This window comes from Neomonachus schauinslandi, chromosome 3 (assembly GCF_002201575.2).
Source record: "Neomonachus schauinslandi chromosome 3, ASM220157v2, whole genome shotgun sequence".
NCBI classification, from domain to species: domain Eukaryota; kingdom Metazoa; phylum Chordata; class Mammalia; order Carnivora; family Phocidae; genus Neomonachus; species Neomonachus schauinslandi.
This window is the reverse complement of record NC_058405.1, coordinates 49,252,265-49,263,882: the sequence shown is the minus strand read 5'-3', so window position 1 is coordinate 49,263,882 and position 11,618 is coordinate 49,252,265.

Here is an 11,618-nt window from a genome sequence, read left to right as displayed (position 1 = left end):
CTTTAACCAACTGAGCCACCCAGGCGCCCCATGTCTGACCTTTTGTCTCATACGTTACATCTGCAATTAACGTGGTTCAGTGCACCTCTTGTCAGTAGCTGTTAATGAGATTTAAAGCCATCTTTAAAACCAGCTTAAAAAACATTAGTGTTATTTGATGGCATTTTTCTCTCTGCTTTAGTATTATGCGTATTAAAGGAACACACAAATTGGTGTTCGGCACAGATGTCCATCAAGCATCTGATATATTACTCCTGTTAAATTTTAGTATAATTTCATAGGATTTGTGCCTGGTAAAGTTTCCTTAGACTAGGAATATTCTCTTTATAACTGTTATTTCTGTTTGCCTCAGTCTTATTCACAACACTTAGAGATAGGTTGACCCATATTGAGTGTCAAGATCATTTCAAACTATTCCTAAGCCAAAAATCGTAGTAATTACAAAACTAGACACTCTGGCAAATACTTTGAATTTTCAGGATCTTTAATGTGTTAACATATTTGTAGTTCACCAAAATCAATAAAGCATATTATATTGTACAACTTATAAAGTATGATGCATATGTAATTTGTAGAAATTATAATACCCTTTGACTATATAAAAAATCTTATAAGAAAAGAAAAATTATTTATTCAATACATATATTCCAGACATTAGGTAAATATAAAAAATATATACAATTTTTTTCTCATCATATTGGCAAACAGAATGCAAAGGAAAAATTCTCTCATTCAATTTTAATGGGAGCATAATTGGGTATAAAGATTTTAGGATTGAATTTTTAAAATGTGTATGAGAAAACTAGAAGGTTTTAATAATCTCTCAATCATATACTCCTCTTCAAGTATACATACTAAATAAATAATCAAGTTGAAACAAAAGACTTATGTACATGTAGTATATTATGATGTTATTTTAAATAACAAAATATTAGAAATTACCGTGTTGTCATAATTATATAAGACTGTACATATATAACAGGCACTATTTCATAGTTGGGAAAATATGGTTCAATATTTAGAAAATAATGAGAACAAATGCTTAAATATTAGAAAGCAAGAAGAAACCAATTCAAAACTATAAATTCAGAAAAATGAGTATGCTTGGAGACATGTTAGATAGCTGGACAGGCAAGCAACAAATAGGTAAATGCACCATTAACTGTGGCTATTTATCACTGTTGGAATTATGGGTGATTTCCAGTTTCTATACAGTTTATGTGTATATAGATTTTCTCCATAATTTATGTATGTATTCAGTGATCAGAAAAATAGTGTGTTAGATTAAAATCAAACCAAACAATTGTAAAACTACCTACACAACTCTCCCATTTCCAGGGCCAGCTCTAATGAAACCTTTTATTCAAGTCCTTTATTTTCACTGCTGTTTTTTTTTCTGACTACAATAGAGTTTGACCGCTCAATGGCAATAGGAGATGAGTTTTTAAGTATCTTGAATAAAATGAGTCTTTTCGTTTGGCATATTAATTTCTAACTGTTCACTGTCCCTTAACATCTCAATGTATCATGGAAAGGCCCCTTGAAAGCACAGCTAGTGGGCATTATTGTTTGAGCCTCGCATGACTAATATTATTGATTTTCCATGTTTATTGTGTATACCAAATTCTTTTTTTTTATTTTACAAACACTGGTTTTAGAAAAATAGTTATATCTGTACATGTTCAAAGATTTATTACACTCTTCTAGAAACCTTAAAAGCAAAATTCAACTATAATTAGTGTAACATAAGAACAAATACGGATAGAAATATGTGGATATGCAAGGGTATACAAAACGATCAATGTTAATTTATTATCTGCACTCAGAATCCTTATAAGACTTAGAGAATTTGACTGTTTTCTTTTCTAGCAGCAATGTGTGTGCTTGTTATAAACATAATCTGTATCCAAAACTTAATACAAGTCAAAAGGAACATTTTCTTATTGACTGATGAAACTATTAACATGAAATGTCAATGTGACAGAAAAGCCTCTGTTACTTGAGATAATTTGTTGTTTTGCAGATTTCTATCCATATTTATTTTATAAGTTATTTTACATTTTAGAAAACATTTTCCTATTAATTTTTCTATAGTATACTAACCATAGCATCAAAAAATTTCATCTTTGCTCTATATTTAATGGTACTTTTTCAAACAAAATAATTACATAATTGTATTAAAATGTTTTTAAGAATTTTAAAAAGAATTTACTTGTGAATAAATTAAGATATAACTGGATCTATTCAACATTCCTAATCCTTATGTTTTAATTGATGGAAAGTCATGTGGTTCTAATAGTTGAATCTGAAAAAAAAATCACAGATAAGATATCAATATTTTCTTAGATTAAAAAATTAAATATTTGATTACTACTTAATATTTGAATATTCTTACAGAATTTAAGATTAAATATATATTTCAGTTACCTACCAAATATTTTAAAGTTTTCAATGTCATGCTTACCCTATTGAAATAGTAGTCTTCATATCCCTGAACTTTTGAAACCTGATTGTTTCCTTCCAATAATTGTTTTCACCCCATAAACATTGTAGGGATTAGCTTGTAAAAGTAGTATTTTCATTTTGCTGATTTTTCTCTCAGTTTCTGTGGATTTTTGCTCAGAATTTTTGCAATAACCAGTGCCTTTATTCAGGGCATTCCACAGCTCAAGATCTGGCTAAATACAATTTGTGACAGATCCCTGTTCCATATCCACATCTTTCTATATAATTACTAGTATCTATGAAATCTCTTGATCAAAGAAGGTTGCTTTGATTATTGTAGTACAAATTACTTAAAACAGATCCCTCAAAGTTTCCTGGGAGCCTCATTTCTACAATTAGGCATTGTAAACTTATTACATCACCCCACTAAGCAATACTTCTCAATGACATGATGTTTTATTGGCAGTCAAGACTCCAAGAGAAATATGTGCTTTGATATATTGGTAATTCAAAAAAATAATTACAAGGCTTCTACCCCTGAGAAGATAGAATAGACACAATTTTCCCTACTTTTCCTGCAAAGTATAGCAGAAAACCCTGGAAATGGTATCTAAAATATAAGAAGACTCTGAAATATGAAGAGAAGGCTGGCCAGCTAGGGACCTTGGAATATGTGGAAGGATGCAGTGGCAAGTTCTCTGGATTTTCTTTTTGTCTTCACATATCCCAAACTGAATGCTAGAAAAGTCAGCACTATAGAAACATTGAATGGGCCAGGAAAAAAAAGAACAAAAAACAAAACGTAGTCCCATGACAAGTATGTTCTGTCTGGCCAAAGAACCAGGAATGGTTCTTCCTGGAACCATAGCAACATGGAAAACTTTTTGACAATAACTGCCAAACAACAGAGAACAAATTGGAGCCCCAGCTCAGTTGGCAAAGGCTGAGAGGAGAACTAGATAGACTTCCACCCTCGCAGGCACACCAACCTACCCTCCACAGTGATGTTCGAGAACCCCGAGTTGAGGACCAAGATTTTCATCATCTCTTGAAAGTAAGGAGCCCACCCTCTCCTGGTGTCAGACCACGTGGGGAGACTGGAATTTTGCCTCCACCACTTGTAAGATGGCACCACCGTCCCCATTTCTGCCAGGGTGACATTAGAGAGGACTGAACTTTCGCCATCACTGAGCAGTAACAAGGCCCCTTCCACAAAATTGCACTGGAGATTAACACTAAGAAAATTTAAAAAGAATTTATACAGTTATTTCTTTAAATATAAAAACATAACCATTACATGATAAAGACCATGTTTTAAAATGAGTATATTTTAAAAAATTAAAGCAAATGTGGTGGAAAGAGTGACATTGTTATATTTTTCAAAACCTCCTTAATGTGTCACAACCGCTTCTGCCTTCAATTGCTTGTGATATATGATTTTGAATGAAGTACATAAAAAATAGACTATATATATAGGGATTTGGAAAACAGAATTTTTAATAAACTTTCTAGATAACTGTGACTTTGATACTACACCAAAACTTGACAAATGGTAAGGTAAGGTTAGTTGCAGTATGGAATAAAAAAGTCATTGAACTGAACTTTTCATACTCTGTTGCATTAAAATCCATTAGTCTGCCTTGATGTTTTAATGCAGACTTGGAGTCATGGGCAATTTGTGTGTCTTCCAAAGGCAAGGATCTAATCTTTATGATCTAGAAGAAAATACCCACTTTCCTTAGTACCTCACAATGCAAAATATCCCGTCTGTCTGCCATACTCTGATAAGACACTCCAGTTAAAGAGCCACCCTTCATCACATGACCTGCCCTAAAGTCAGGGATTTCATATAAAAATGCATTTGTAGAGGGCGCCTGGGTGGCTCAGTCGTTAAGCGTCTGCCTTCGGCTCAGGTCATGATCCCAGGGTCCTGGGATCGAGTCCCACATCGGGCTCCCTGCTCGGCGGGAAGCCTGCTTCTCCTTCTCCCACTCCCCCTGCTTGTGTTCCCTCTCTCACTGTGTCTCTGTCAGATAAATAAATAAAATCTTAAAAAAAAATGCATTTGTAGAAAAAAAGGAAGTCTGTAGTATTAATTCACGATGCCTCAAAAAACTGCTGTCATATGATTGCACCACCCCATGTTGTGATCCTGTAATACTTCACTGATTTTTTTGCCATCCTTTCGTGGATGGTAATGGATAGAAGTCATGGTCGTTTTGGATTCCAAGTCAAATATCTCCATGTCCTCTCATCTGTTTAAAAATAGAGATGAAGTGGCCTCGAGAGACAATGTTCTTATTTGCTAGAGCAAACAGTAGAGGTCTTTCATCCCAAGATATTAAAGATACTAAAATTAATCAAGGATACAAATATTAATGTGGTGGAAAACCAGAGTTCATAAAAAAAGGAGACTGGACGGTTTGTCAAAATCAAGATGTTAGGAACAGATACTAAAAACCAGATTAAAGAGCCAGATATTTTAATTTTTACTGGGGCATGGTTTGTGAGAGGGATAAGGCCGGGACAGATATCTTGGGTGACAACAAGGAAAAGAGCATTCATTCTTAGACCCGGTGCTCTAGGTGTGGTAACAGTGGTGAATAGAGTTATTTAGATACCACTTTTATTCCACCAAACTGATACTGTATTCACTTTTCTAAATGGTTGCATCCAACAGTTCTCAAAGCTTGTCATTTCTGTCTCTCTTAAATATCATTAAGTATTTTTCAAAGTAGTATTTTTGACCGTGGTCTTTTATTCTTAACTTTTTTGTTTAATTTACATAATGTATTTGTAAATTTAGATGAAAGGATGGAATCTATCTTTTTCCCCCCTTATTTCATCTCTGTGTTCTGGTCATTTACTATGATGTTACACTTTTGTGATTTATTCCAGTGATGACAGAATCAGAGTTTAAAGGAGAAGCCACATCTTCTTCCCTTTGGTGAAATAATATAGTTTGGAGGATTTTGCAGAAACTGCGGATAATTTTCCTCCAGCTTTTCTTTCAGAGGTTTGACATGTACCTCTTCAAGAAGAGACTTACATTGCCCTTGATTCTGGAGGATGTTTTAGTATTTTGACAGATAAAGACATTGTCTGTATCTGTATCTGTGTCTGTGTCTGTAGACATATGTCACATCTGTATCGTATCTATACATAGGTATAGATATAGGTATAGACATAGACAATAGATATAGGTATATAATCTCCCCCATTCTGTTCCATCTCCATCTAGTTAGGCATTTATGAACTGAGGTAATCTTGCTACTTTAGCTGTGGCCACAGTTCTCTTCCTGTGCTGTATTCTTCACTGGCAACTTAGCAGGACTAAGTTCCAGCTATCCATGGTGGCAGTGCACTTGATAAAGCATTCTTTATTGATTGGTGTTCCTTTCCTGTTTTACTGTTCCACTCCTCAATTCAGATTCTCTGAATCTCTTCCCAAATATACTACTTGCATTCTTATATCCTTGCTTTAAAGTCTGTGCCTGGGGGATTGAAAACTAAAAATGCCACTTTTTTCACATTTTTGTTTATATGGTACCCATATAAGTACACTAGGCACTCTGTTCTCATCAAGAGAATCTCATGGGCCTCATCATGGGAGAGTCTTCAGTTAGAACATTGTGAAGTCATTAAAATCCTAAAGCTGGTCAGTGTTGACAGCAAACAGATGCCAAGAGGAAGGAACATTTTCAAGGACATGTGGAAAATTCTTAGAGATGAGGAATATACATCTCATTCAGATGCACAAATCATGTCCTCACAAGTACACCTGGGCCAAGAAACTAGCCTCAACCCGACATCAGTGATTCATTAATGTAGGTAATAGAATAACAGAGAAAACTCAGCATCCTACTGTGAGAAACTCTCACCTCTCAAATAGAGTGTGGCTCTTTCCCTGTGGAGACTTGTTAGAATGAATTGCCAACTTTTGAAAGTCCTATGTAGTGTAGATTAAATGTGTTATCAAGTGGACCTGGTGAAACTCCAGCCCTATATAATATCTGCTTGAGGGCGGCCTGGGTATGGAGGGAGTCAGGATTGATATCTGATCTGGCTCTGCATCCTTGCTAAGTACCAAGCATTCACAGGCTCAGTGTCTCCTAGAAAGAGGACAGTGAATTTTATGAGGAGAACAACAGATACCCAAATTAGCATCTTCATAAATATATACTTCTTTAGTTTTCATTGCAGTACAAGTTCACACCCATACACGATATATGTGCGTACACACATAATATAAATATAAATATGAATACACATACACATTTATATTTTCTTCTGCAAAATCTTAATTGATCCTTTAGATTACACATATATATGTATATATATATATATATATATACATATATATATATTTGTCAAAACTAATTCTGAGTACTATTAAAAGCTGTCTTTCCTATCAAATTCTGACATAAAAAAATACAAATTTCTTTGCGGATGTTGCATGGTAGTTATTAGTTACTAAATCCACACTCTCACAGATCAAAAAATTAAGGCTGAAGGAAGTAAAAATGTGGTTTAAAGTCTAACCTGCTGCCCTCGCTGTATTTCACATCCTCTCAGGATTTTTATCATATTTCTAAATCTCATTACTCACATAAGCTTCCTAAACTTGGTTCATCCAGCAAGGAGGTTCATAGATTTCTTTTTTTTTTTAAAGATTTTATTTATTTATTTGAGAGAGAGAATGAGAGAGAGCAAACACATGAGAGGGGGGAGGGTCAGAGGGAGAAGCAGACTCCCCGCCGAGCAGGGAGCCTGATGCGGGACTCGATCCCGGGACTCTGGGATCATGACCTGAGCCAAAGGCAGTCGCTTAACCAACTGAGCCACCCAGGCGCCCCAAGGAGGTTCATAGATTTCTAACTTAACTTCAGCATCTGTTAAAGCAAAATAAATTTCTATAATAATTTAAACTGGTCATAGTACCAAAAAAAAGTGTCTTGAAAGGATATACTAATTAGTGTGAGTATACTCAAAGAGCCACAAGAATTATTCTATATTATGAGTGCTATTCCACAAAAGACAAACAAGAGCATGTTGAAACTTTAGCAGTCAGAAAGACAAAACAACCAAAGAAATGTTGACTTTTTATTTTTCACTGTCATTTAGATTTTGTAGAACCAGCCATCTGTTTACTTTTGCCTTTGTTATTTCAAATAAAATAAATACTTTTCTAGTCCAATCCCATGTTACTTCCACCCAGAGTTTCGTAGAAACTTTCATCTGAACGTGGCCTTTGAAGAAACCACATATCTAGTGAAATGCTCCAGCCCTTTTCGGAAATAGTCTTAGAGTCTTTGTAAATGTCAAAGGAGAGCCACAAATCTCAAACAGTTGCCAAAACCAGAATATCTCTGAATGTCACAGTGATGCTTGGTACAAGCCTACCATACAAGCCTTTGTGTGAGTGTCAAATTCTGTCAGGTTCATCTTAAAGTAGCATAGCATTTTAGGAGAGGATTCAGGAGGTTTAGGGTGAAATAATATTCATGTTTTGCCTGGGTCAACAGTTACTACAGTTGGCCATCATCAGGTTGAATAGAGGCATGTTGCTGCATTTCAATTACAGGGAAGTTCTTAAATGATTTTATTTTTTTCCCCACAAAGCTATGATTAACCATATTTTGATGCTCTATACTTAAGTAACCAGCTATTTCCATTTTATTTGAAGTCACTGGTGATTTTCTGACATTTTATTTAGTGACATGGGTTAATTTCAAATTCATCAAGTGATTTTCACAACTGCGACACATTAGGTTACTATAGCAGCAAGTTAGTATTTCTAATAAATTCTAGGGATCCTGCTGTAGCATGATATGACAGATTTAATCTATGGCAGTATTTTAGCACTTAGATATATAGAATTTCATGGGAAACATGGGTATCTGCTCTAATAGCTTGTTATTTGAATTAGATACCAGAAAACATATGTTCTCGGGAACTGCTTTTATTTATTTATTTATTTATTTATTTATTTATTTATTTATTTATTTTTAAAGATTTTATTTATTTATTTGACAGAGAGTGACACAGCGAGAGAGGGAACACAAGCAGGGGGAGTGGGAGAGGGAGAAGCAGGCTCCCCGCAGAGCAGGGAGCCCGATGTGGGACTCCATCCCAGGACCCTGGGATCATGACCGTAGCTGAAGGCAGACGCTTAACAACTGAGCCACCCAGGTGCCCCGCTTTTATTTATTTTTGATTATGGTATTACTTTGGGCCATAAACATTTTCTCTTTTTTTTCAGGTTTTATTTAATTGGGTTTTGTTTGTTTGTTTTTTTGTTTGTTAAAATATACATGGTTTTTGGAAAGGCCGTATTTTAAATGGGTGGTATTTTGATTATTTCTTTTTATTTTTTATTAGTGCTAACTATTACAGAATATCCCAAATTTACATTCTGGCTTTCAGTACTCTGATTCTCTATTTCTTTTGTATATTCTACTTTCTAAATTTTCAACTGAACCCTTTCTAAAATATATAGTATTACATACAGTTTTAGAATGGAAATTTTTATTTTCCCACATTCTACTCATCCTTGGAAGAATGGCTTTCGACCTCTCACATTCCTCTTTCCATCTATATAAATCCTGTCTTCCTCTGAGACTCATAAAGGCTCTTCTGCAAAAACTAACTTGATCCTTCAGGTTCTATATGACCTTCTTTCTTTGAAATAAATGTCTATACTTCACAAGAGGTCCTTATCATTCATCACTTAGAATTAAAACAGATCCTCCCTTTCTGTACGTCAGAACCCAGTTCTTGAATATTTTTATATCCCACCATAATGCAGTACCTAATATAGTGCCCAGCACAGAGGTTAACATATAATAGATGAACAGTGTAATCTTGAAAGAATGACTGATTGTTGTTTTCTTTGTGAGCATATGACTGCTCATGTGTAGACTACATTTTCCATCTTCCCATGACTCTAGCTATGTGACTGGCTTACTGCCAGCAGAGTTCAAGCAAAATTGCTCTGGGTATTTCATATTTACTTTTATTTTATTTTATTTTTTTCAGAGAGAGAGAGACTGAGCAGGGTGGGGAGAAGCAGAGGGACAGGGAGAGAGAGAATCTTAAACAGGCTCCATGCCCAGCACAGCGCCTGATGCGGGGCTCGATCTCACGACCCTGAGATCAGAAACTGAGCTGAAATCAAGCATCGGTCACTTAACCGACTAGCCACTGAGGCACCCCTCATATCTACTTTCTTAAAAGAAAATCTTTTGCCCTGGACAATCTCCTCCCCCCAGCACAGAGGACTAAAATCTCTTGGGGGATAATGAAACAACTATTGGAAGCAATCATGTATAACAGAGAAATGGAGTGCTTTTTGTATTTAAAATGTACATTTCAGGACTATTTGAAAGAGAAACAGCAACAGTGCAAAGACTTTTTTATTCTTTAACCTCCTGTTTTATTGGGTCTCTCCCTCTCTTTTTTTAATTTCTTTTCTTTTTTTACAGTAGCCTAGACTTAACCTAATTAATTTAATTAATAAAATAAATGAATCAACTTGAAATATTTGAGAAAAGTATTTTTTATTTATTTAACATCCATATACATTGACTTCATATATCCTAGTTCCCTAGCAAATACTCAGAATCTGCATAATCATGTAACATATATATATATAAGGCAGGTTGATTTAAATATCTGTAAAAAAGCTAGCCTATTGAATATTAGGAATATACAAATATAGACTATTTTGTACTACCACCTTGGAAATATGGTAATCTTATTTAAAATTATTTTATAAAATCTCTGAAAAACCTGAAAATTATAATTATCCATGAACTATTAATATAAATTTTATGAAGAGAAAAGTTCAAAAAATTATGTCTTAAAATGGCATTTTTGTTAGAAAGCAGGCAGTGATTTGGGAAGTTGATCACAAATCATGTATTGAATTTGTTATTTGGCACTTAATATCACTGAGTTTTTAAAAGGTTCTGCTTTAATGATATATAATTAGCTCAGTGATATTCATCTTTAAATGATTTATAAATATTAACAAATTTATTTCCCAAAGAACATTCTTGTAATAAAATCATAAAACTGAACCAGTGACTTAATATTCTTTTTTACCAAGAAAAGAAAGATTTTTTTTTTTTAAGATTTTATTTATTTGACAGAGAGAGACACAGTGAGAGAGGGAACACAAGCAGGGGGAATGGGAGAGGGAGAAGCAGGCTTCCCGCGGAGCAGGGAGCCCGATGTGGGGCTCGATCCCAGGACCCTGGGGCCATGACCTGAGCTGAAGGCAGACGCTTAATGACCAAGCCACCCAGGCGCCCTGAAAAGAAAGATTTTGGACATAGGTTAGTATTATTAATTGGGTGATGTCTACTTTTTAATAAAACATGAGATAAAGGAAATATAATGCAGAGCTTTTTTTTTTTTTTTAAGAGAGAGATCAAACAGTGGGAGGGGCAGAGGGAGAGGGAGAGAGAGAATCTTTATTTATTTTTATTTTTTTAATTAATAAATTTATTAATTTGTTTACAAATGACAATGATAAACCAAATTAGACATCAATATCAGAGGTACAGGTCTGTGATTCATCAGTCTTACACAATTCACAGCGCTCACCATAGCACATATCCTCCCCCATGTCTATCACCCAGCCACCCCATCCCTCCCACCCCCCACCACTCCAGCAACCCTCAGTTTGTTTCCTGAGATTAAGAATTCCTCATATTAGTGAGAGCATATGATACATGTCTTTCTCTGATTGATTTATTTCGCTCAGCATAATACCATCCAGTTCTATCCATGTCGTTGCAAATGGCAAGATTTCGTTTCTTTTGATGGTTGCATAATATTCCATTGTGTGTGTGTGTGTATGTATATATATATATATATATACACACACACGACATCTTCTTTATCCATTCATCTGTCGATGGACATCTTGGCTCTTTCCATAGTTTGGCTATTGTGGACATTGCTGCTATAAACATCGGGGTACATGTACCCCTTCGGCTCAACATCGCTCAGCATCAGGGAAATCCAGATCAAAACTCAATGAGATACCACCTCACACCAGTCCAAATGGCTAAAATTAACAAGTCAGGAAATGACAGATGTTGGCAGGGATGCGGAGAAAGGGGAACCCTCCTACACTGTTGGTGGGAATGCAAGCTGGTGCAGCC